The following is a 22,049-nucleotide window of genomic DNA, read 5'->3' on the forward strand; positions in this document are numbered from 1 at the left end:
GGTTGGGTAGCTTGGTCTCGGGCTGAGGCAAGAGCTTCTTGTATCTATTGGAAACAAGGGGGCCCACCTCTTTTAAGGCAGGGAGAGTTGGTCCAGGACTGGCATTGGGCTGCAGGTTGGGAAGCTTCACAATGCATAGAGCCATGGAGTATGAAAATGTCCACAGCCTCCTTGACCTTTACTGAAGGGAAACTGAGGCTCAGAGAGGCTCAGGGGGGAACATGGCCCAGGTCACATAGCAATGGAGACAGAGAGAGGACAAGAACTTAGATCTCCTGGCTTCCCTTCTAGTTTCAGCCCAGCCACTCTGGGGAGGCAATGGGGTAGGGGCAGGGGCCAGGGGAAGAAGACAAGGAGGCAGAGGGCTGGGCCTGGGGACAGGCAGACGAGAGGTATGTGGGGCCCCGCAACCCGCTGATAAGAGACCCACAATGCCATTCCGAAGGGATATTTTATCAAGATGTAATTTTCCCCATGCCGACACTATTTTCTTTCTCGTGCAGACGGCTGGCCTTCAAGATAAGGCGCCTAGACATGTTCACACTAAGGCAGCCAAATCATGAGGCAGGAGGAGAAAAATTCCCCTCTTAATCTCCCCCACCCGGGCCCACTCCCCCCTCATTTCCTCTCATTCTCTCCAAGTTCTCATGCCCCCCCCCCACACCCCCAAAGCTGGCTGGCCTCTTCCTGCCTTCCAGTAAGTCTGCCCAAAGGAGCCAGGAAGGTATGTGGCCCAGAGGCGGTCAGGGGAGAGATGCGTGGAGGGGCGACACAAGCCCAGGCCACAGGCTCTCCCACAACTGTGCACGGCTGGGGAGAGGCAGACTGGTTAGGCCTTTGTCTGAGTCCTGCCTCCCCCAGCCCCCTCATCCCTGCACCTAGAACTCACCGCTCTCTCTGCTTGGGGAGCTGGAGCTGGAGGCCATGAGACTCTCCCTGCTCCTTGACCTCCGTCTTGACCTCTTAATCCAAGGCCTGATGGGAATTCCTCGGGGAAGAGAGTGAGCCTTCTTATTAGTAGCTGAACACCACAGACGTCAGAGATGTGGCCAGGTAGGAGATCCGGGATCCTGACCCACCAAATCCATAGCTGGACCTGGCCCTTCTGTACCTGACGCTCTCCAGGTCACCTCAGTTTCCCCATCAGGGCGCGGCGGCGGGAGGGTACCCAGGTTTCCCGATTTTGAAATTCTACCTGTGACCTCCTTGCTACTTGCTAGTGGGCTGCATGGCCCCCATGTATCAGTACCGCCCCTGCTCTGTTCAGGAAGGCCACCCCACCCTCCACATCTGGACGGAATTTACCCCCAAAGCAACTCAATTACTAGTGATGGGATCAGGACGGCTCATGTGTCAGAGGGGGCCCTGGTGAGGTTGCTCTGCCAGAGAGGAGGGCTCGTGGGCCTGTGGGCCCGTGTTCACAGTCCAGAGCTTAGGGTGACAGGGTCTGCTGAGCAAGCGGGAGGGGACCTAGAAGGTACTGCCACCTCTGCTTTATCTCAGTCAAGACCCTAAATCAGGACTCGAAGCAAGGACTGAAGCAGCGTGTGACTTCTCTGCACCTTGGCCTGGTGACCCTGTCGGGTATGTTTGGGACTGCTTACTTCAAGGTCAGCAGTTCAAGCCCACCAATTGCTCCTTGGGAGAAAGATGAGGCTGCCTGCTGCCAATATAAGAGTGACAGCCTCAGAAACTCTACATCTGATTGCTGTCAGAATCGACTTGATGGCAGTTGTTTGGGATTGGCTGGTTTTGACTCAGCAGGATACATGGCTCAGTCCACATTCTGACCCCGGGGGTGCGGGTCCAGTCTTGCAAAGGCTGGTTCTTCCTCTGGTTCAGGCTCTGTCTGAAGCGTGAGAACCCCAGGCTGAATGTGAGGACACCGCCATGGGAAACTGACTTCATGCCTGCTGGCTTCTGTGGCGTCTGTTGAGCTTCTTGGGGCAGTGGGCTTTGGGGCTCCCTGTTTCTTCGGGTTTCCCCCAGCAACTCTTAGTCCGAGCCCATTGCTCAAGGACTGCTTTCCTCAGCCCTATATCCTGGGGAGCAGCCTATCACCACGGCCACTCAGGGGGTGTGAATGGCCCAGGTCAGGAGTGGGGACCGCACTTGAGAATTTCTATTGCCCGTGATGTCATGCCTTCTTGGAGGCTGGTGGGGGTGGGGGTGAGGTGGGGCTTGCTAGCAGTGTTCTCTCTCTCTCTCTCTCTCTCTTTCACACACACACACACACACACACACACACACACACACACACACACACACTTGTTCTCTCCCCTCTCTCCTCCAGAGAATCTAACCAGGACCACACTAGCATTCCAGTTAGCAGTTCTCAGCAGAACCAATTAAGAACGGAGCACCGTGCCCAGCACTGCTGTGGGGCAGTATAGTCCCTCCACAGGGTGTTCAGTGTCTCGGGGGAGGTGACCCCTGACAGGACAGGCAGCTTGTGGAGGACAGCCTCTGGAGCCAGGCCACCGGGCCAGGCAGGAGGCGCTGGCTCCTTGGAACGGTTGTCCCATGCACAGGCTGGGCTTCCCTCTTCTCCGGTGGCTGTGAGACAAAGCTGGTGACGAGGGTGCAGAGCCCAGGCCCAGCCCAGTCCAGGCTCTCCGCATGTGATGGTTCCCGTCTTGTGTTAGGGACGAATTAGCTCCAAGACAGTCACCCTGCATTTCACTCGGGCAGAGCCCAGGTCAAAACTCAGAGCCAGGAGGTGGAGGGCTCTGGGCAGCCTGGGAATGCAGGCTGACTCGCAGGGCAAAGGGTCTGGGCTGGGAGGGAGGGGAAGTCCCTGGAGGCAGGCTCAGTGGACCCCTGTGGCAGAGGCGGGGGTGGGGGGGGTTGTCTAGATGGAGACGTTTCCTCGGGAACTGATTCGGGGACTGAGGCAGGCCACACCTTGGGGCAGGGCATCGTGCAGGGATTGAATGGTGGAACCCTCACAGAAAACAGCTGACAGTGAGACCACCACACAGCTGACAACCCCCCGCCCCCTTCACATCACGGAGATGTCCTAGCAGCTCCACGATGGGCCCCAGTGGACGGAGACCAGGCCTGTGCCTTTGGCATCAGTGCCCTTTCTCCAGGGGGTCGGTGGGGCCGGAGAGGGACTCTTATGCAGTGTGGAGACCTTCAGTGGGGGCACCGGGCAGTCCCGGGCAGAGAGGAACCCAAGAGGTTTAGGGGCCCCGGCTGTGGGGTCAGAACCTCCTGGGCAAGCACCTGAATCCGCTGAGCCTCCGCTTCCCCTCAGTGAAGATGCCCGTGGTCCTGCCCTCAGAAAGGAGTGTACGGGTGTGAGGAGGTGTCTGAGGACAGCGGTGGAGTGTGCCATGAGCGTGGCACCTGCTTGCTGCAGCCCAGCACACACAGGCCTTTCTCAGGGGCAGCAGGAGCTCAGCGGACACCATCTGTCGCTGAGGTTGTCCTGGGCACTTAGAAGGTGTCCCACCACAGACTGCGTAGCTAAAGGTGGATGGAGGCAGGCATAAAGTGAATTCATCCACCATGGGGAGCTGAGGCTAAAGAGGGAATGTACCCCAAGGGGGGCACAGGACAAGACCAGGCCCCGTGCAGCCCTGAGGAAGGGGCCCTGGGCAGGGAGGGCTGGTCAGAAAAGCTGGGCTGCCGTCACAGGGTCTGCAGAGCCCGGCTTGGCCCTCCCCGTGCACTGCCCTGCGTGTGACCGGGCCTGTTTCTCCTGGCAAGGAGAGAGAGAGGAGGCCTGGCCAAGGAAGGCGCCCAGTGAGCTGTCGAGAGGAAGCCCCACACCTGAAGCCTCCAGGCCTGTTGGGATCCGCCGGCCTGAAGGGGATTTCCTGGGGCCGGCCCAGTTCCCAGCCTGCTGACGTTGCCCCTGGATGGGTGCCCAGAGGGGGGGGGGGTGCCCCGGAGTGGCAATCCCTAGCACAGAAGGCAGGCGGGCACTCACCCAGCCCACACTCGCCCTTCCTTGGGGGCTCATGGGCTCCCATCTCCCAACCCCGAGGAGGGGAAGTGGGGGCAAGAAGGCAGCACTGCCCTTTGGCCCAAGATCCTGATTTGCTGTGTGACCTGAGGCAAGTCACTGCCCCTTTCTGGGCCCTGGGCCATGTCTGAGACAAGGAGGGCAGACTGCCTCGCTCTCTTGGAACTTAGACTCTGTGGGATCCTGCTGGGCATCGGTGGTGGGGCTGGGGGGCGGTTGCTGGGAAAGAGAATTGGGGTGAGAGCTGGGGTCTGGGGTCTGGCTGACCCAGACCTTCCAGCTGTGGAGCCGAGGTGGAGAGAGGTTGGGAGGGAAGGAGACTGGAGGCCTCCAGGGAGCTGCGGGGGGGTGGGGGGGTGGGGGGGGAGCGTGAGGCCAGCCCAATGCTTGGGGAACAGAGTTATTTTTAAGTGGCCTGTGTCACTAAGTCTTTTTCTTTGGGGTTTGAAAACCTCCAGAAGTCTGCGCTCTGCATGTCTGTGTTTGTGGAACGGAACACGGGCTGTATTTATTCATCCTTGCGCCCGGGCCCTTAAAAATATAGACGGCTAATGTCTTCAGTATGTATGAAATATCCCATATGCTCGGAAACAAAGGGGCTCTGTTATTAAAGTTTCATTTCCACACACCCCCTCCCCTCCCGCCCGCCCGCCCCCCTGACACCCTGCCCTCCTCCCACCCGCTCAGCCTGCTCCAAGACAGAGCTCTTGTAAGGAGGTAGGCGGGCGGGCAGGCAGCCGGGCAGCCAGGGACAGAGCCCGGGCACAGCGCTCCCTATAGCTGCGGTGCAGAGTCTGGTTCCAGGTGAGGGGAGATGGCGGGCAAGGCGGGTAGGGGCTTCCCGAGGAGGGGGCTGTGGGGTGTCTGGGATGTGCAGTGGAGGCATGGGGTGAGGTGGCCCTTCTGGGGGGCCAGGGCCCTGGCAGGGCCCTGCTGTCTGGGACGGAAATGCCCGCTCTGCTCTAACTGAAACCACATGTGTCCACCAGCGGCGGGACAGAGACTCCACCAAGCCTGGGGCTGGGGGCTGCGGGCCAGAGGGAAGAATGATGCAGGCTGGACCACTGCCCACCCTGTACCCTGGGTGGGTAAGGGGGCTTCAGAGGAAGGGCTGGGGTCGTTTGCATGGGTGCGTGAGTGGATGTCTGAGGGGTGTGTGTGTGTGTGTACTCGCTGCCTGGAGTTTCTGTCCTGTCCGTGCACCGTGGCCTGCATGCGGAGGGTCCCAGTGCACACAGGAAGGGTCTGGCCATGCGTGTAGTCTGAGTATTTCTGCAGATGTGCTTGGCACACACGAGGCGGGAACATGCTGTGCCTGTGGGTGTGTGAGTGTGCTTGCAGGTGGAGAAGAACTTTGGGCTGAACTGGCCTCCCTCTTGGGCTCTGAGCTCTGGGCTGCTATCACGCAGATCCTGGCCACTTTCTGGGAGGGTGTCCTGGGAACCCCTGGCCCCCTGAGCTGAGGGGGATGGCGCCGCTCTGGGACTCCCTTGTGGCCACCATCCCTCTTGGTTCTTTGTCCTCCAGCCCTTCTCACAGCTGAGAAACTGCTACCCGTTTCCCAGCGGGAAAGGCTGAGGCATAGACAATCCAGCCCTAAGTCTGGGTTCATCTTTGTCAGATGCCCTCCTCTGGGAGCCTGGCCTGTGAAATGTAGCCTGGAGTGGAGGGGCCAGTCTGGCAGAGCAGATGCCATGCCCATGGCCACTGAGAGATTGTGTGTGTGTGTGTGTGTGTGTGTGTGTGTTGGGGGAAGGGGACTTCCCAGACTTCCGAGGGCCTGGAAGATGTCTGGGTCATAGACAGCCCCAGCGGGAAGGCTGGGGCCACCCTCTGAGATCCTGTGGCAAATGGGGCCCCACCAGGGGCCCAGGTGACTGAGTCCTGCCTTCCCTCCCTAAACGGAGCCTTGCTCAGAGTCAGGCTCTGAATTCTAATTGCAGTCTGCCAGTGCACTGCTATGGGTAGTAGGCAGCTCTCCTCCCCTCTCTGGGCCTCAGTTTCCCCATCTCTTCGACAGCAGGTCTGGGCCAGGACCCACCAGTGTGCACCACTCTGGCAGCAGGAAGGACGGTGCCACGCAGAGCACGAGTGTCTGTTGAGTGAACTAGTGCACAGGATTGCTTGCCCTCCCACCTGCATCAGGAAGCACAGGTCAGTAGCCCCCAAACCAGCAGTGGATTTAAGCAAGAATATAAGCCATCCAATGAATGAGGAGCCCGGGCCCTGTCTGGATGGCAACTTGCTCCCGCGTTGCCACTGTGTGAGATGCTCCCAGGAGAGCGGAGGCCAGTCGTTTGGGCTCCAGAGACATGACCTGTTGGGTAGGCCATCTTTCGCCCCACAGATTATCAGCCTGTCGTCTAGTTGTCACCTTTGTGTGTGTGTGTGTGTGGTGTGTGGACATGGAGTGGATGGGCGTGGGGTTGCGTGTGCATTTGGGTGGTGACTGTGTGTGATTTGGGAGGGGGTGTGTGGTCTGGACACACGGGTGGTGTGTACACGTGTGCTGAGTGTGCATGTGCGTGTATGTGTGTACAGACACTAGCATCTACGTGTGTGTGTGGTGTATGTACATGGTTGTGGGAGTGTGCGTGGACACTGTGTGTGTGCACGTGGGACTGCGTCTGCGAAGAAGCAGAGGATGGTGTGGGCAGAGCGGCTTCCCCGGGTTAGCTGCCGGGTGGCCACGGCCGAAGCAGGGAGGTGGGGAAGGAGACTGCTCCCTGGCTGACAATTTCAAGTGTTGCCATCACCGGCCTTGCTCTGAATCACTGGGGCCCGCAGGCAAGCAAGGGAGGCTTGACCTCAGCCTTTCCTGGCCACTTAGCTGCATTTTCTTCCAGTCCAGGAGGTGCACTGGGAGGGCAGCGGGGTGGGGGTGGGGCCTTTGGCAGCCCCTCCCTCCCCCTATCCTGCTCGGTGTGCCGCTGCTGTACTGTTCACCACGGTGAACACGCCTCACGGGGTCCCCACTGGCTTTTCATTCCAACTCTTACAAGTGAGAACCTGATGGCCTCAAAAGTGGAATTCCCAGGACCAACCCCAGCGCTCTTATCATCCTGCCATAGACCACATCCCTCCCATCCCAGACCCAACCCCCCAAAAGCCCAAACTCGCAGCTATTGGCTTGGTTCCGACTCATAGAGTCCCCCCCTGAGGAGAACTGTGCAAGGTTTCTGAGGCTATAAATCTCTACAGGAGCAGGAAGCTGGATCTTTCTGCTGTGGAGCCACTGGTGGAGTTGAACTGCTGTCTTTGGGGTGAGCAGATCAGTGCATAACCCACTATGCCACTAGGGCAGGGAGTGTCAGCTTACTTGAAGGCTGTGGGTAGCATCCTTGGGTGGAAACCCACTCATGGCCCCTTCCTGAAGATGTAGCAGGTGCAGAGGAAGGGGCCATGTCAGCACTACCACAAACCTGCTGGGGGGCCCTGGGCAAGTTCCTTGCACTCTCTGGGTCTCAAGGTTGTCCTCCAAGAGGCTGAAGTGACATCTGGCTTTGCAATAGCAGATGAAGCAGCAGCTGTCTACCTGTAGGGCACTCTTGTGGCTTCCAGAGGGCGCCTTCTCCAGTACCAGAGCCCTGTGAGCTCGGGGTCTCACTTTGGTTCCCTGGGGGCCGGTCCAGCTGCTTCATGCCATGGGGAGCTGACCGGAGCCAGGCACCATTCCTGCTTGCAGCACGTATCAGGTCCTCACTGGCCCCGGGTGGCCTTGTGAATTCCAGCAAACCACAAGCAGCTACACCCCAGCCAACAGATCTGCTAGTGAAGCCCTGTGTGTGTGTGTGTGTGTGTGTGCGCGGGTGTCCTGAGAACCGTTTCAGAGAGATCTGGCTAACCTCGGGGGGGGGGAGGGTGTGGGGGGAGCTGGCGGTCCGGACGTGCCCTTAGAGAGCAGCTTCTTCCCGAAGCAATAGTCTCATGTCTGAGGCTGCAGGGGCGGTCAGTGTAGGCTGCTCCTCAGTGGGCTAAGCCACGGGCAGTGGTGTCAAGGTCCGCTTTTCCTACCCCCCCCACCCCACCCTGCCAAGATGCTCCGGCGCTCCCTGCGATTTCACACGGCGTTCCTGCTGGTGAGATTTTGAGTGGAGTGTGAACTTGGCGGCAGCCCTGCCTGTTTCTCAAGTCATGGCCGTGACTCCATGTCTACCATGTGCCCAGACATTAGCGCTGGGCAAAGGATGGCTAAAGTCTGCTGTCGGACTAGGGAAGGAGGCACAGGAGACAGAAATCAGCCCAGCCTCCTCCTGCTGCAGCTGTGGACCCGGTTAGTCGCTGCCTCTCTCTCTGCTCTGCTGCTTGCCTGCCCTCTAAGATAGGTGGTCAGCAAGCCATTGGATGTTGGCCCCAACATCCTGGCACACAGGGCACCTGGCACTTGGTAAAGAGCAGTTGACGGTGTCAGGCCTGTCCCTGACGCTCTACTCACTCAGAGAGGGGCATCCTGCCATTTCACTGGGGGAGAGCACCAGGGCTTCCTGGGCCCTGCCTGAGACTGGGTGATGTGAAGTGGGCTACTGAGCCCCGCCTGGGCCTCACTTTTTTCGTCTCCCAAATGGGTAAGGGTAGTGGCGACCTCAGGCCTGGCCTTTGGCCCTTGTCCCTCATGCAAAAAAAAAGCAAGAAACCCACCCACCCACCCACCTGTTGCTGTCTCGTTGGTCCTGCCTCGTCACAGTGCCCCTGTAGGGTAGGGTAGAACTGCCCCACAGGGTTTCCATGGTGGTCGCTGTTAGGTGAGCTGACGGCACATCTTTCTCTGGCCGAGTAGCTGTGGATTTGGAGCAGCCAGCCCAGGTGTGGGCAGCTGCGTGCCGGGCCACTGTGCCAGCAGGAAGTTGTTGTTAGGTGACTCGGGTCCGTTCTGGCCCATCGTGACCCGTCTGTGCAGGACAACATGAAACAGCGCCCAGTCAGTCCTGCACCATCCTCCCCACTGTTATGTTTGAGCCCGTGGTTACAGCGGCCGGGTCAGCCCCTCTCGTCCAGGGACTGCTCTGTTTTTCTGTCCCTCGGGGTTCTCAGGCATGGCGTCCTCCTCCAGGGACTGGCCTCTCCTGACAACATGTCTAAAGCACAGGAGACCAAGTCTCCCCACCCTTGCATCTCAGGAGCACTCTGTCTGCACGTCTTCCAAGACAGGCTTGTTTGCCCTGTTAGCAGGGCCTGGTCCGTTCAATAGTCTTCACCGGCCTCAAAGGTGCATGGGAGTTGGCCATTGACGAGGCACGGCTGAAGGAGCTCCGATGCGGTCGACGTAGGGTGCTGTGGAAGAACATTGGAAGCGCCGTGGACTGTCAGCAGGAAGCAGCTCTCCTCGGTTTGCTGCTCTGCTCCTCAAGGAGGGCTCCAGCCTCTTGGGGCGGCACAGCCAGAAGCCGGCCGGGGGATGGGGCGGCCCAGCATGGCTCTGCCCCAAGGTCTGGACTCTTACCTTGGACTAGAGCAGACCCCTCCTGGAGGCCTGCTCTGCCTCGGGTTGCCCCACTGCGGGGTGGCCGGTCAGTATCTGAGCTCTTCTTTCTCTTCTACTACAAGAGTAGAGGGAGTGTTGCTAGACCTGGAGGGCCGGAGAGAAACCAGGGAACTGGAGCGACCAGGAGCAGGGCCCCAAGGGTGGAGGCCAGAAGATGGGGAGAGGGCGGGAGGAGGGAAGCAGGAAAGGGTTAAATAAAAATTGGAAAAGAGGAAGAACCCAAACAGATACCAAGAAAAGTTCTAGGGGAGCAGGACGGTTGATGGGGGCAATCTTCCTAGATCCCTTTAACAGATGGAGAAACAGGGGCTCAGAGAGGTTAAGTGGCTTGCCCAGGATCGCTGGGAGTTCTGGTGGCTGCCGGAAGGCACAGCCTACTGACTGACCGCTGCCTACACTGCCTTTGAGTCGCCTCTCCACCCCATCACCACCGTACCCCGTAAGGAGCCACAAGCCCAGGGAGAGGGAAGGACTATGTGGGGCCACACAGGGTAGGAAGAGTGGGGCCGGGGCCTGGAGCCAAGAGCTTAGTGGACAGGAGTGTGGGAACCCAATGGCCAACACTCTGCAACCTCCTCTCCTGGCATCTTCTCCCATCCAGGGTATGGCCTGGCACAGGCCTCTCCCTCTAACTGCCCAGAGTCCCGAGATGACACCTTTCTACCCCCAGACCTTCCAGTCCCGTACCTCACGGCCTCACCCTTGTTTGTTCACCCAGCACGGCCTCAACAAGTGTACCTCAAGCCTCCGTCCGTAATAATAGCTCTGGTTTACTGTTGACAAAACACATTCCTGCCCCGTCATTTATTTCTTCTCATGTAAGAGAGGGGAAGGGTGCTCTTTTGACAAGCTTCAGTCCTGCCTCTGCCACTTACTGAGAGTTCTCGCCACTAAAATATCATCCACGTGTCCATAGGGCTTAGTGCCCACTGCACGGATACGGGACGTTGGGGCGGATAGGACATAAGAGCAGGAGCTGCAGCGCGATGTCTGTGTGAACCACAAGCATCAGGAATGCAGTTGGGGAAAGAAAAAACATGTAAATTACATCAAATCTGAGGTTGCATTAAAAGGGGTCTGATGTCCAGAATGAAGGAGGTGATGAACTTGCTATTCTCTATGCTGGTCTGATTTTTCTGGCACACTGTGCCCAATTCACCTCTGGGAAACTGACAGACCGGCCTGAGGGCAGAGGAGGGTAAACAGACTGGAGAGGGTCTGAGAAGTATTTCCTGTGTGCAGCAGCTGGGGGACTTGTGGGTTGCGGGCAAGGATAGAACAAAAGAGGAGTAAATATGTCTGTCTCCTCAGAATGTGGGCTGCAGATCCGTGGGGAGGGGGAGGGGAGGGGGAGGGAGTGCCAAGGATGGGCTGCGCTGCCTCTGTAGGAAGAGAGGCCTGGCCACTGGGTGACAAGCTGAGATTGGGGAGGCTAAGCTCAGGAGGTTGGGGAGTCAACCTGACTCCTGCCTCTTCCCATAGACAATGCTGAGGAGTGGCCCCTGGGGAACCCCAGCCCCAGTCTCTACAGATGTGTGTCAACTTTGCACCCCAGAGCTGTGCCCAGGTCCTCAGACAGGTTAAAGGGACATGCTTACCATAGAGGGAGAACCCTGGTGAGCACCTTGTCCAGTCCTCTCACCTGATGGAGGGGTCAAGCCTGGCAGGTGAGAAGGGGTGTGTCTGGAGTTGGTGGGCAAGTAGGAGATGACAGATTGTAACTTAAGCTAGAACCCAGACCTCCAAGCCAGAATCCAGCCTCTCAGCCTTGAAGGTCATTGGTTAACTTACAGTTGGGTTCCCCCCATCAGAGAAAGCTTCCAGGCAGAATCAGGCCAAAGTTTCCCATCCCAACAGGATTCATGTGTACAATCTGTCCTGCGTCCATTGATGGAGAACCTTGTGTGGTCCACCTGCTGCTTGAGTTGACCTGTCCGTCATGGCAACCCATGGCTCAGTGCAGCAGAAGGAGACGTCACCGATCTCCGTTATGCATCGGACTGTTGTGACCCCTGGGCCTTCTTTTCCATTTCGTTCTTTTCAGGATGATCAAGGGACCATAGTTTTAGGGGATCTACCAGTCTTTATCCAACCAGTAATCATCGTGGCCTTAAACATTTTTTAGTTCAAGTTTGTGCGACATTCTTGTCTTGCTTTACCCAGGACTTTCTAACACGACCCTTTCCAGAATGACTGGCAGTGGCAGCCGGGCACCTTCTAGTTCATCTGGTCTCAGGGCTGTGGAGACGAATGTCCCCATGGCTCGTTGGTCCATTGGACTCGTTGTTCCTTTGTGTCTTGATTTCCATCACTCTTCCTTCTTCCAGATGGGGAGAAACCAATAGTTGCACCTTAAACGACCACTTACTACAGGGGATCTCAGCTTTCCTAATGCTGTGACCCTTTCATACAGTTCCCCATGTTGTGGTGGCCCCCCAACCATAACATTATTTTCGTTGCTACTTCATAGCTATCATTTTGCTACTGTTATGAATTGGGCGACCCCCAAAGAGGTCTCGACCCACAGGTCGAGAACCGCTGACTTACAAGTTTTTAAGACCCCAGTCACTAGTCACCAAATGCAAACGTAGAACACTGTCTTTGTGGGTTATGCTGCTCCCATTGGCATCCTTGTCCCAAGACTATAGTTCGGAGGCTCAGGTTCCCATTCCCTCGAGATTTTTTTGGCTTATGTCTAAGAAGTTTCACAACTTTGGCCGCAGTCGTGGATACATTCGCAAAGGTAAATACACATTCACAAAGGCCCTCCGTCAGACCCGCATGTGTTTGTGGGTCCACTCCCACAACCCTCATTCGCCGAGTTTTCAGAAGTCAGTCACATGCCTTTCTTCCTGGCCCTTCTTAGTCTGGAAGCTTTCCTGAAACCTGTTCAACATGCCGGCAACACCCCAAGCCCCCACTGGCTGATGAGTGCTGACTGCACGACCCCATTGACCAGGAACCCAACCTGAATTCTCTCACTGAACCACCACTTCCTTCCTGCACCCCAACTAGGTGCCAGGCCTGAGAGTAGCCCCGGGGCGGGCACCACAGCAGAGTAAGGGAAGACAGCCCCCCCTCCCCCAATCACCCTTCAGGGCACTTTGCACTTTCTGAGATTAGCTGGGTTACTTCTTCATGTACTTGTTCGCGGCCTGTCTTCCCTGTCCCACCCTGCCCTGCACTCAACATTCCCAAGTCCAGGCGTGCTTCGCCACCACTGGACGCCCAGCTCCCAGTCCTGGCTCCTGGGATGTGCCCTCACATCATGAACTGGATGGATGAAGGGTCAGCGAAACAGAAGCAGCACCAGCCCTCCTGGCTCTGCCCGTGTGTCTGACACCGTGCCAAGTGCTTCTCTGGCATCATCTAATTTGTGGATGGGGAAATTGAGGTTCAGAGAGGTCAAGCAGCTCCTCCCAACCATTGTCACCACCCACTCTGAGCTAGAACTATGCAGGCCCCGCAGCATGCCTGCCGGACCACGTTAGACTCCGTGAAGGCAAAGTCCTGCCGGCATGACGCTGGTCCCCAGTGGCACCTAGAGGTGTTTGCTATGTTCAGTTGGGTTGAATTGAAAGTTGGGAAGAGCGAGGAGGACATGATGGGCAAGGGAAAGTTTGGTAGAAGATCTCACCGGGATGATGTGGGTTTCATGCTGGAAGCCATCTTTAAAGCCCACCCCCATATACTCTCATTCTGATCTTGGTCTTCCTAGGGAGCAAGATGGGGCATTCTACCCCCATAGAGTTAACCGTCTCAGAAACCCACTGGGGCAGTCCTACCCTGTTCTGCAGGATGACTGTGAGTGGGAGGCAGCTTCATGGTATTGAGTCCGTGCTTTTGGTGATTTAATGATGGAGTGGCACAGTGGCCTGGGTGGCACAGTGGTTACCAGTTGGGTTGCTAACCACAAGATCAGCACTTTGAAACCACCAGCCGCTCCTCTGGGAAAAGATGAGGCTTTCTACTCAGGCAAAGAGTCATGGTGTCAGACACCCACAGGAGCAGTTCTACTCTGCCCTGCAGGGTGGCTACGAGTCAGAATTGACTCGACGGCAGTGAGTCTGGGTTTTTGGTTTTAGAGGCAGGAAGGAGCTCAGCATCCACTGAGGCAGGAGATGATTCAAGGAAATCACTTAGCCCAGTGCCAATGGCCCCATGGCCGTGGGTCCTACTGAGTGGCTGCCGTGGGGCAGGAGTATCTGAATCCACAACCTCGAGAGGCAGGTCCTGTTAGGATCTTAGTTTTACCATCGAGGAAACGGGGGCACAGGGGTAAGTGCCTTGCTGAAGTTGTCCCAGCTGGTATGTGATGGACTATAACACGAAGCCCGGAGCCTGGCACTAACTCCTAACTGGAGAAACACAACGCGGGCACATGTGTCATTTACAGTTGTTGGCTTTTTTCCCTGTAGCCACATTCAAAACGTCAAAAGAAACAGATGACATTAATTTTAATTACACAACGGTTAGCTCAAAATAGTCCTCCTTTCTTGTTGTTAGCTGCCGTGGAGCTGGCTTCTCACTTAGGGTGGCTCCGTGCACAGTCTCATCAGAACATGCTGCCTGCTGCCCTGTCACCCGCCTGGTTGGTTGGCAATTGGACCATTGTAATTCAAAGGGTTTTCATGGACTGCATTTAAAAAAAATCATTTTATTGGGGGCTCATACAACTCTTATCACAATCCATGCATACACCAATTATATAAAGCATATTTGTACATTCGTTACCCTCATCATTCTCAAAACATGTAAGCTCTCTATGTAAGACCCTGGCTTCAGCTCCTCATTTCCCCCCCCCTCCCTGCTCCCCCCTCCCTCATGAACCCTTGATAATTTATAAATTATTATTTTGTCATATCTTACAATGTCTGACATCTCCCTTCACCCAATTTTCTGTTGTCCGTCCCACATGGAAGAAGTTATATGTAGATCTTTGTAATCAGTTCCCCCTCTCTACCCCATCCTCCCTCCACCCTCCCGGTATCACCACTCTCAGCACTCGTCCTGAAGGTATCATTCATCCTGGATACCCTGTGTTTCCAGTTCCTATTTGTACCAGTGTACGTCCTCTGGTTTAGCTAGATTTGTAAGGTAGAATTGGAATCATGATATTGGTGACAGGGGACAGGAGGAAGCATTTAGGAACTAGAGGAAAGTTGTATGTTTCATCATTGTTACACTGCACCCTGAATGGGTCGTCTCCTCCCCGCAACCCTTCTGTAAGGGGATGTCCAGTTGCCTATAGATGGGCTTTGGGTCCCCACTCTGCACTCCCCCTCATTCACAATGATAAGATTTTTTTGTTCTTTGATGCCTGATACCTGATCCATTTAACACCTCATGATCACACAGGCTAGTGTGCTTCTTCCATGTGGGCTTTGCTGCGTTGGAGCTAGATGGCCGCTTGTTTACCTTCAATCCTTTAAGACCCCAGGTGCTTTGTCTTTTGATAGCCAGGCACCATCAACTTTCTTCACCATGTTTGCTTATGCACCCACTTTGTCTTCAGAGATCATGTCAGGAAGGTGAGCATCATGGAATGCCAGGTTAATAGAACAAAGTGTTCCTTGCAGTGAGGGAGTACTTGAGTGGAGGCCTCATGGACTGCATTTTGGAAGTAGATCGCCAGGCCTTTCTTCCTAGTCCATCCTACTTAGGATGCTCCGCTGAGGCCTGTTCAGCCACAGGCTTCCATTGGCAGATAGTGGGTGACTACATGTGTTAAACGCAGCTCCCTCACTGGACTGCAAGAATCCGACCACGGAACCACCGATTTATTCAGTGAGACGAACCACCACCACCACGCAGACTCATGGCCCTCGAGCTGGTTCCAGCTCACAGCAGCCCGACAGGACAGGGTAGCACTGCCCCTGTGGGCTTCTGAGACTTCAAACCTTTATGGGAGCAGAAAGCCTCATCTTGCTCCTGCTGAGCAGCTTGTGGTTTTGAACCACAGACCTTGGGATTATCAGCTCAGTATATAACCCACTACGCCAGCAGGGCTAGTCCCCAACACTATAGAGAATGATTTGGGGATGTCATGGAGTCCCTGTGTGGCACCAACAGGCAATGCTCTTGCCTGGCTGCTAGCTAAAAGGTTAGGAACTGGAATCTATCCCGATGTACTTTGGAAGAAAGGCCTGGCAGCCTCGTCCTGAGGAAACAGCCTTGAGAACCCCTGTGGACCACCATGCTCCTGGGCTGCACCCGGGACCTCCTCAAGTGGGAGTCCACTTGGGGACAACTGGTTAAGCTTGCGACAGAGGTGAAGACGCTCTGAATGACACGTTTCACACTCCTTTTGGGGGTACCAAGCGTCTGAAATCTGGTGAGTCTGCTCTATTGACAGCCCACCCACTTGTGCCCACCCGCCTCACAGCAGGTGCTTCGTAGCATGTATGGCCGGCGGCTACAGTATTGGATGCCACAGCTCTGCCACACTGCCTTTTTAAGGTGTTACTGTGGCATACCCTATGCCCATCCCAAGAAGAGTCTAATAGATATCAGCCACTAGAATGGTTATTTTGTTGTTAGGACCTCGCCTGGCATAGTGGTTATGTACTGGGCTGTTAACTACAAGGTCAGCGGTTTGAAACCACCAGCCACTCCTTGGGATAGGCGGAGACTTTTTTTTTTTTTAAACAATTTATTGGTGCTGATACAATTCTTTTCACAGTTCATACATATACATACATCAATTGTATAAAGCACATCTGTACAGTCTTTGCCCTAATCATTTTTTTCTCTTTTCTTCTTTTACGTTTTATTAGGGACTCAAACAACTCTTACCACAATCCATACATATACATACATCAATTTTATGGCTGTGAAGAGTTACAGCACATCTGGAACCCAACCCCCCCAGGGGGTGCGGTTCTACCCTGTCCTATCGGGTTACTGTGTGTCACATGGACTGGACAGCAGTGAGGACTGGTTGTTCGTGTTGGTCCAGGGAAACGTGGCGCTGAGGTCCCAAGCCCTTGGCATGACCTGTGCACTGGTGTCTCTGTTCTTATTTGAAGCCCTCAGCCAGCAGCTAGTTTCTCTGGCCGAGCCAAGCTTCCTGCAACCTTGGCCTGTGGGTCAAGATCAGGGGACTCTAGGAGGGGCAGGAGGGGGCAGGGCGGAGGCCTCTGGGTCTCCCCAGATGGCCAGTTGAGTACCATGCGGATGGAGCTTGCTGTTGGTAGGCCTGAAGCTCATCTGCTCTGAAGGGTGGGCATCCAGTCACACCTGGAAGGGTGGCACCAGAGTCCCTCTTTCTTGGGCTCCTGGAAGCTGCACCTCCCACAGATGTCAGGCCAGATGCAACTCGGAGTAGAAAAGAAATGTTGTTTCAGGTAAATGTTCTCGTAAGCAAGCCTTCTTGACTGTGGGCGAGCTGACGTGTCACAGGGAAGACCCTCCGTTTGCCATTCAGCAATTCAGACACGTTTGGTTTCAGCTCCCTGACTGCACTCTCCACGCTGTCCTGTCCCTGCAGATCCCTCTGCTTCCTGGGGTGCTGCTTCCATTCCCTCTTCTTCCCAGCCCTTCTGAACCCCATCCCTGGGTATTGCTGCACTTTGATCCAAATGGGTGATTCTTCTGAGGTCCATGCACCTCCCTTGTGGAAGCGTCTCCTCGGAGATAAATGGATTATTTTTAAAGCTCAGACTTCTTTACAACATATATTTTTTTCTCATGGAACCCCATGAATTAAAACAGTGAAGCGAGGATGAGCCATCTGCCCCGCCCACCTGCCCCAACTCTCCATGCCTGTCTGCGAGTGGGAACTACCTGGGAAGCTTTGAGACTCGATGCTGTGGGGCCCAGGGCTGCGCTCGGTCACTGGGCTTTGGTGCAGGCTGGGCATTGGGAATTTTCAACAGGCCCTCAGTGGTTGTAGTGTGCAGACAGATCCGGGGACCATGGCGCTCCACCCTTATGGACCCAAGGTCATTTACTCTTCACCGTGTGGCACGGTGTGGTAATGGCTCCCACTGTGCCGATAGCAAAATGGAGGCTTGTGGAGGTCAAGTCACGGGCTCTAGTTCAGACAGTCAAGAAACAGGCTGGGGGGGGGCAGTGGGGGTGGGGTCACCAGCATTGGTCTTAACCAGTGGTGTGCTGGTAAGTGGCTAACGACAGACTCTCTAGGGAACAAAACTTTGATGTAACCACTAAGGTTTACCAATTTCCCTGTTACTTTCACAATTCCTGTGGTGTAAACACTGCTTACCACGACAGAGCGTGAGGTCTACCAGCACCAAGTCCCTAAACACAGAGTTGGTTGGGAAGAGCTGTGGACATTGAGCTGTAGGACCCTACATCACCACCACCCCCGCCCCGCTCCCTGCTGGGTCCTCTGCCTGGAGATGGCAGGTCTGTCCGGTGGGTGGGAGGGTCCACCTGGCTAGCAGGTTTTGAAATATTCAGTCTTACTAAAAACTCTCAAATGAAAATGTTGAGAAGAAAGAGAGCCCAGGTGTGTATAAACAATGGGCTAGCAGGAGATGCTTCATAAGTTGGGCTACAGAACACCTCGCTCTTGTTCAAACACAGCCACTGGTCAGCCATGAAGAGCAGCTTCCCCTGGGGTCCGGAGCCTTGGGTCTCAGGGCCAGGTCTGATCCTCAGAGTGTGGTTGTGGACAAGTCTCTTCCCACCTCGAGTCTTCCATTTCCCTGGTGTCCAGGAAGAGACTGGACTGGATGTAGGACGCTCAGTTGTGGCTTCCCAGACTGACCTTGGCCTTGCCTGTACCCTGCACCCCGACCCCAGTATTTATAGCCGTGACTTCAGTCTCTCCAGGGCTGCCGGAGCTGCTTCCCTGACCCACGTATTTATAAACCGAGCAGGGCAGAAATAGATGTGACATGCAGGGCCCTTGGCTGATTTTGTGAGCAGGCTGGATTGGGCAAGTCCATTTGGAATGGACTCCAGTCCACCAGTGTCCTGGGGGCTGAGGCCCACAGGCCATGAGGAAAGGGCCTTGGGGACCCTGAGCCCAACTCTGCCATTGTGCAGGTGGGGTCGCTGAAACTCAGGGGTGGAGGGATGCGGCATGGTCACAAGTGTCCGCGAGAGCCCAGACCCGAAGAAACAGCCTCTTCCAGACCCTCAAGGGAGACCCCTGTGGTCAGCCCAGACCCCAGGTACTGCCCCATCTGGGCTGGCGTTCTGCTCCGGCACCATGGCAGATGTACCTTCCTCGTCTGTTACATTTAAAAGATACTATGAGGACTAAAGGTAATGAGCAATACAGGCAGCCCCCGACAGAGAATGCATCGCAGTAAGGGAAACCACACTTAGAGACCATCTCAACATTAGTAACATGAACTACATCATGCTCAGATGTTCACGCACTCCTGTTCAAGGTCGTGGTTGATAAAGAGACTGATCATAAAGGCAATAAGGACCCACTTGTGCCAGTGTTGTTGGAACAGAGCCCCGTCGTAAGTTGGGGGTGACCTGCATGACGTAGGAACGCAGTGCCCAGCACATGGGACGTGCTCAATCGACGGCAGCTCTGTGCCTGGTCACATCCTCAGGTGCGCCTTCACAAACAGGCAGTTACAGTCACAATGACTGCAACTTACTAGCACTCAGACATACCCCATACTAAATCCGAGTCAAGGCCGGTGTGTGCACCCTTACCGCCAGCACTCACTGACCATCCAGCGTTTCACACCGAGAAGACTGCTCGATTTAATGAACTCGAAACAGGATGTTCTCAGAGAGACAGTGCTGGTTGTACAAACGGAAAAGCCAAACTCCTTGCCGTTCGGTCGCTTCTGACCTACAGCGCCCCTGTTCGCTGCAGAGAACTGCGTTCCTTGGGGTCACCTGAGCTGGGATCCACCAGCACTGGATGGATTTAACCCATCCACCTTCCAGCTCGTAGCTGAGAGCAAACGGTATATGCCCCTCAGGGACCTATATTTTATACACAGGGTTATAAACGTAATTCCGACGTGAGAGACACATCCCCAGTGGGTCATGGGAGTTCTAAAGTGACAAACGTTTGATTGTCAGTGTGAGAAATCAATCTGCCAGGACCTCTCAGGAGTTTGAATGTGCTGCTTCATGCTCATTGTATGTGTTTACGACTGGGCCCTGGTGGCCCCGTAGTTCAGCATTTGGCTGCTAATCAAAGGGTCAGCAGTTCCAACCCACCAGCTGCTCTGTGGGAGAAAGATGAGGCAGGCAGTCTATTTCTGTAGAGATTGACAGCCTTAGAATCCCGGGGGGGGGAGGGAGGGGGACAGTCCTACTCGATGCTAGCGGGTTGCATGTGAGAATAGTCGCAGTTTTCCAGAACATGTGTCACACAAACATAGAATGACATCCGCCCCCATTTTCCACCTCAGTCACAATAGCACACCCAGCCCCTTTCTGCACCATCAACTTCCCTAGCTGCCTCCTGTCTGCTCCCCTACCTAATATGTCAGCTCCTTTCACAGAGGGTCTTTCTCTTTTGTTCGCCCGGTGCTGCTGGGGCTTAGAATAGCGGATAGCACTTAGCAGAAGGCCAGAGAGTGGGTGTCAAATGAGTGGATAAATGATGTTGTCTCCAAGGAGACCACTGAGGTGCTGTGAGATGAAGGGGCTGGCCTAGAGTGACCAGCTTCCTTCAGGCTAAACTGAGACCTGGCTGATACTTCAGACCCTCAGCTAGACCAGCTTGGGGCGCTCAGCCCCTCAAGGATACCTCTTGTAGAAAGATGCCTTCCCGATGTTCCCAAGACCACCTCCCACCCCCCACCCGCCCACACTGCCCCCTGCACTTGAGGTGGATGGGAATGGAGGGGAGGAGTGGGTGAAGGAAGCAGGAGGGGAGAGGTCAGAGTGGGCATAGCAGGCAGGGAGGCCCACAGCAAGACTGCAGAGGCCGGCAGGAAGGAGGCTGGGGCTGCCAGTCTGCTTCTGTAAAGCCTCCTAGGGTCCTAGGCAACATGGCTTCATAGCCCACCTGCTGTGGGACTGACTCCGCCCACTAGGAAACACCAGAGCAGGGAGGGCTCAGGTGTAACTCCAACCCAACCGGGGCTGCTACCTCCCCACCAACCACACTGTCCAAGACCTCCTAGAGGTGGGGAAACTGAGACCCAGTGGAGGGGACTGACTCCCACAAGAACATGTAGCAAGGTAGCCACCTGATACAGGTTCCCTCCCCCACCCCCACCCCCAGCCAGAGAGCCCTAGGATCCTCACTGCGGGAGGCCTGGAGGAGGAAGCTGCTCCCACCCCCTGCTTGGCAGCCTAGTCCTGGGGGACAACAGAGGCCTGTCCCATTCTCAGGGAGAATTCGCTCTGGACACTTCCTGGGCAAGTCACCACAGTGCTGCCGGCTCACAGGAGTCCCCTGAGCCATCTGGGTCGGGTCTAAGTTGTGACCCCATCTTTGTCCCTAGACCATCTGTAACGTGACCCCCGAGTTCATCCCATTCCTCATGTCAGTTGATAAACACTGATGGAGGACTTACTCTGTGCCGGACAATCTCCTCTCTCCCTCTGCTCCCTCCATCATTCCCAAGCATCTGTCCAGGAATGGTATGCTTCTCTGGGATGGCCTTACGGACAAGAGGGATGTGGGGGACCAGACGATCAGGGTGTGAGCCCTGGCTGTGTGAGCTTGGCAAGTCATATAAGCTGTTTCCTTATCTGTGACACGGGGATAAAAATGGCACCGGTCTCCTGGGCTTCTTGATGGGGATAAAACGAGCTGATGCGTGCCAAGTGTCTGGAATAGCATCTGAGATAGCACGCACTTCATAAATATTAACTGTTATCGTTGTCATTGCTAGTGCGTGCCTGGCTCTGGGCCTGATGGTGAGTGAGGACACAGCCTTCAAAAGCTTCCCTCAGAGGGCTCCCTGTAGGCCAGCCCTGGGCCAACTTCCCCCTCCGTTCCAGCCTCCAGTCCTACCCTGGAGAGCAGCAGCCCCCCAGTTTTACAGGGCTGCCCCTCCATCGTCTCTTCGGTCAGGAGGACAGAGCCCAGGCCTCTGACAGCTCTTGATCTGGCCACCTTCCCTCTTAGCCTCACCCTCCCACCCTCAATGCCCTTCCACACAGGCTTGACCTCGGCCTCTCCCAGCCCCTGGGGTCCCTGAATTATTCCCCTAAAGCCCCGCCTCCTCACCTTCCCTTGGCTTGAAGTGTCTTCTGCCCATCTGAACCTCAGGCTCTGCTGCTGAAGCAGATCCCGATGAAGCATTCCCACCCCCAGGAAGCCCTCCTTCACTCCCACAGCCAAGCATCTGTCGGGCTCCTCCTTGGAATCCGGGTTGCCTTTTGTTCACAACTGTGCTTCATCCTGTGAGCAATGGGGAGCTGTGAAGGGTTCTTGAGCTGATGAGCAACCCATCCAGATCAGGAGAATGGATCGGACCTGTGCAGGATAGACAGAGAGACTGCAGTTCTGGGGCAGAAGGTGGAGAGCAACGAAGGGCTCGTTGTTCTGGGGCTGCTTCCTCTCTGGCTCTATGTCAGTCCCCCACCTGGGTGGAGGCATCAGCGTGAGAGGCCAAGCACAGACCCCTGCCCTCACCCTGGTAGAGTGAACCTGCTGAAGTCCCCTTAAGCTGCATCGCTCCCTCCCCT

At 55.7% G+C, this 22,049-nt stretch overlaps 1 protein-coding gene across 9 annotated transcripts in view; it reads left to right on the plus strand.

Annotated features, from left to right (window-relative positions):
* The first annotated feature begins 798 nt into the window (after positions 1-798).
* The window catches only part of SYNPO (synaptopodin), a 65,096-nt gene continuing 43,845 nt past the window's right edge, over positions 799-22,049 (plus strand). The window contains exons 1-2 of one of the 9 annotated variants that reach the window (XM_075541819.1): positions 799-1,053; positions 5,994-6,127. The gene's annotated coding sequence lies outside the window, so the exon portion shown is untranslated. Of the gene's footprint in view, positions 1,054-3,908; positions 4,069-4,382; positions 4,778-5,993; positions 6,128-7,221; positions 7,237-22,049 lie in introns of those variants that run through there. The other 8 variants (XM_075541820.1, XM_075541815.1, XM_075541816.1 and 5 more) reach the window with 8 other exon arrangements.

The sequence above is a fragment of the Tenrec ecaudatus genome, chromosome 2 (genome assembly GCF_050624435.1).
Source record: "Tenrec ecaudatus isolate mTenEca1 chromosome 2, mTenEca1.hap1, whole genome shotgun sequence".
In the NCBI taxonomy this organism is placed as follows: domain Eukaryota; kingdom Metazoa; phylum Chordata; class Mammalia; order Afrosoricida; family Tenrecidae; genus Tenrec; species Tenrec ecaudatus.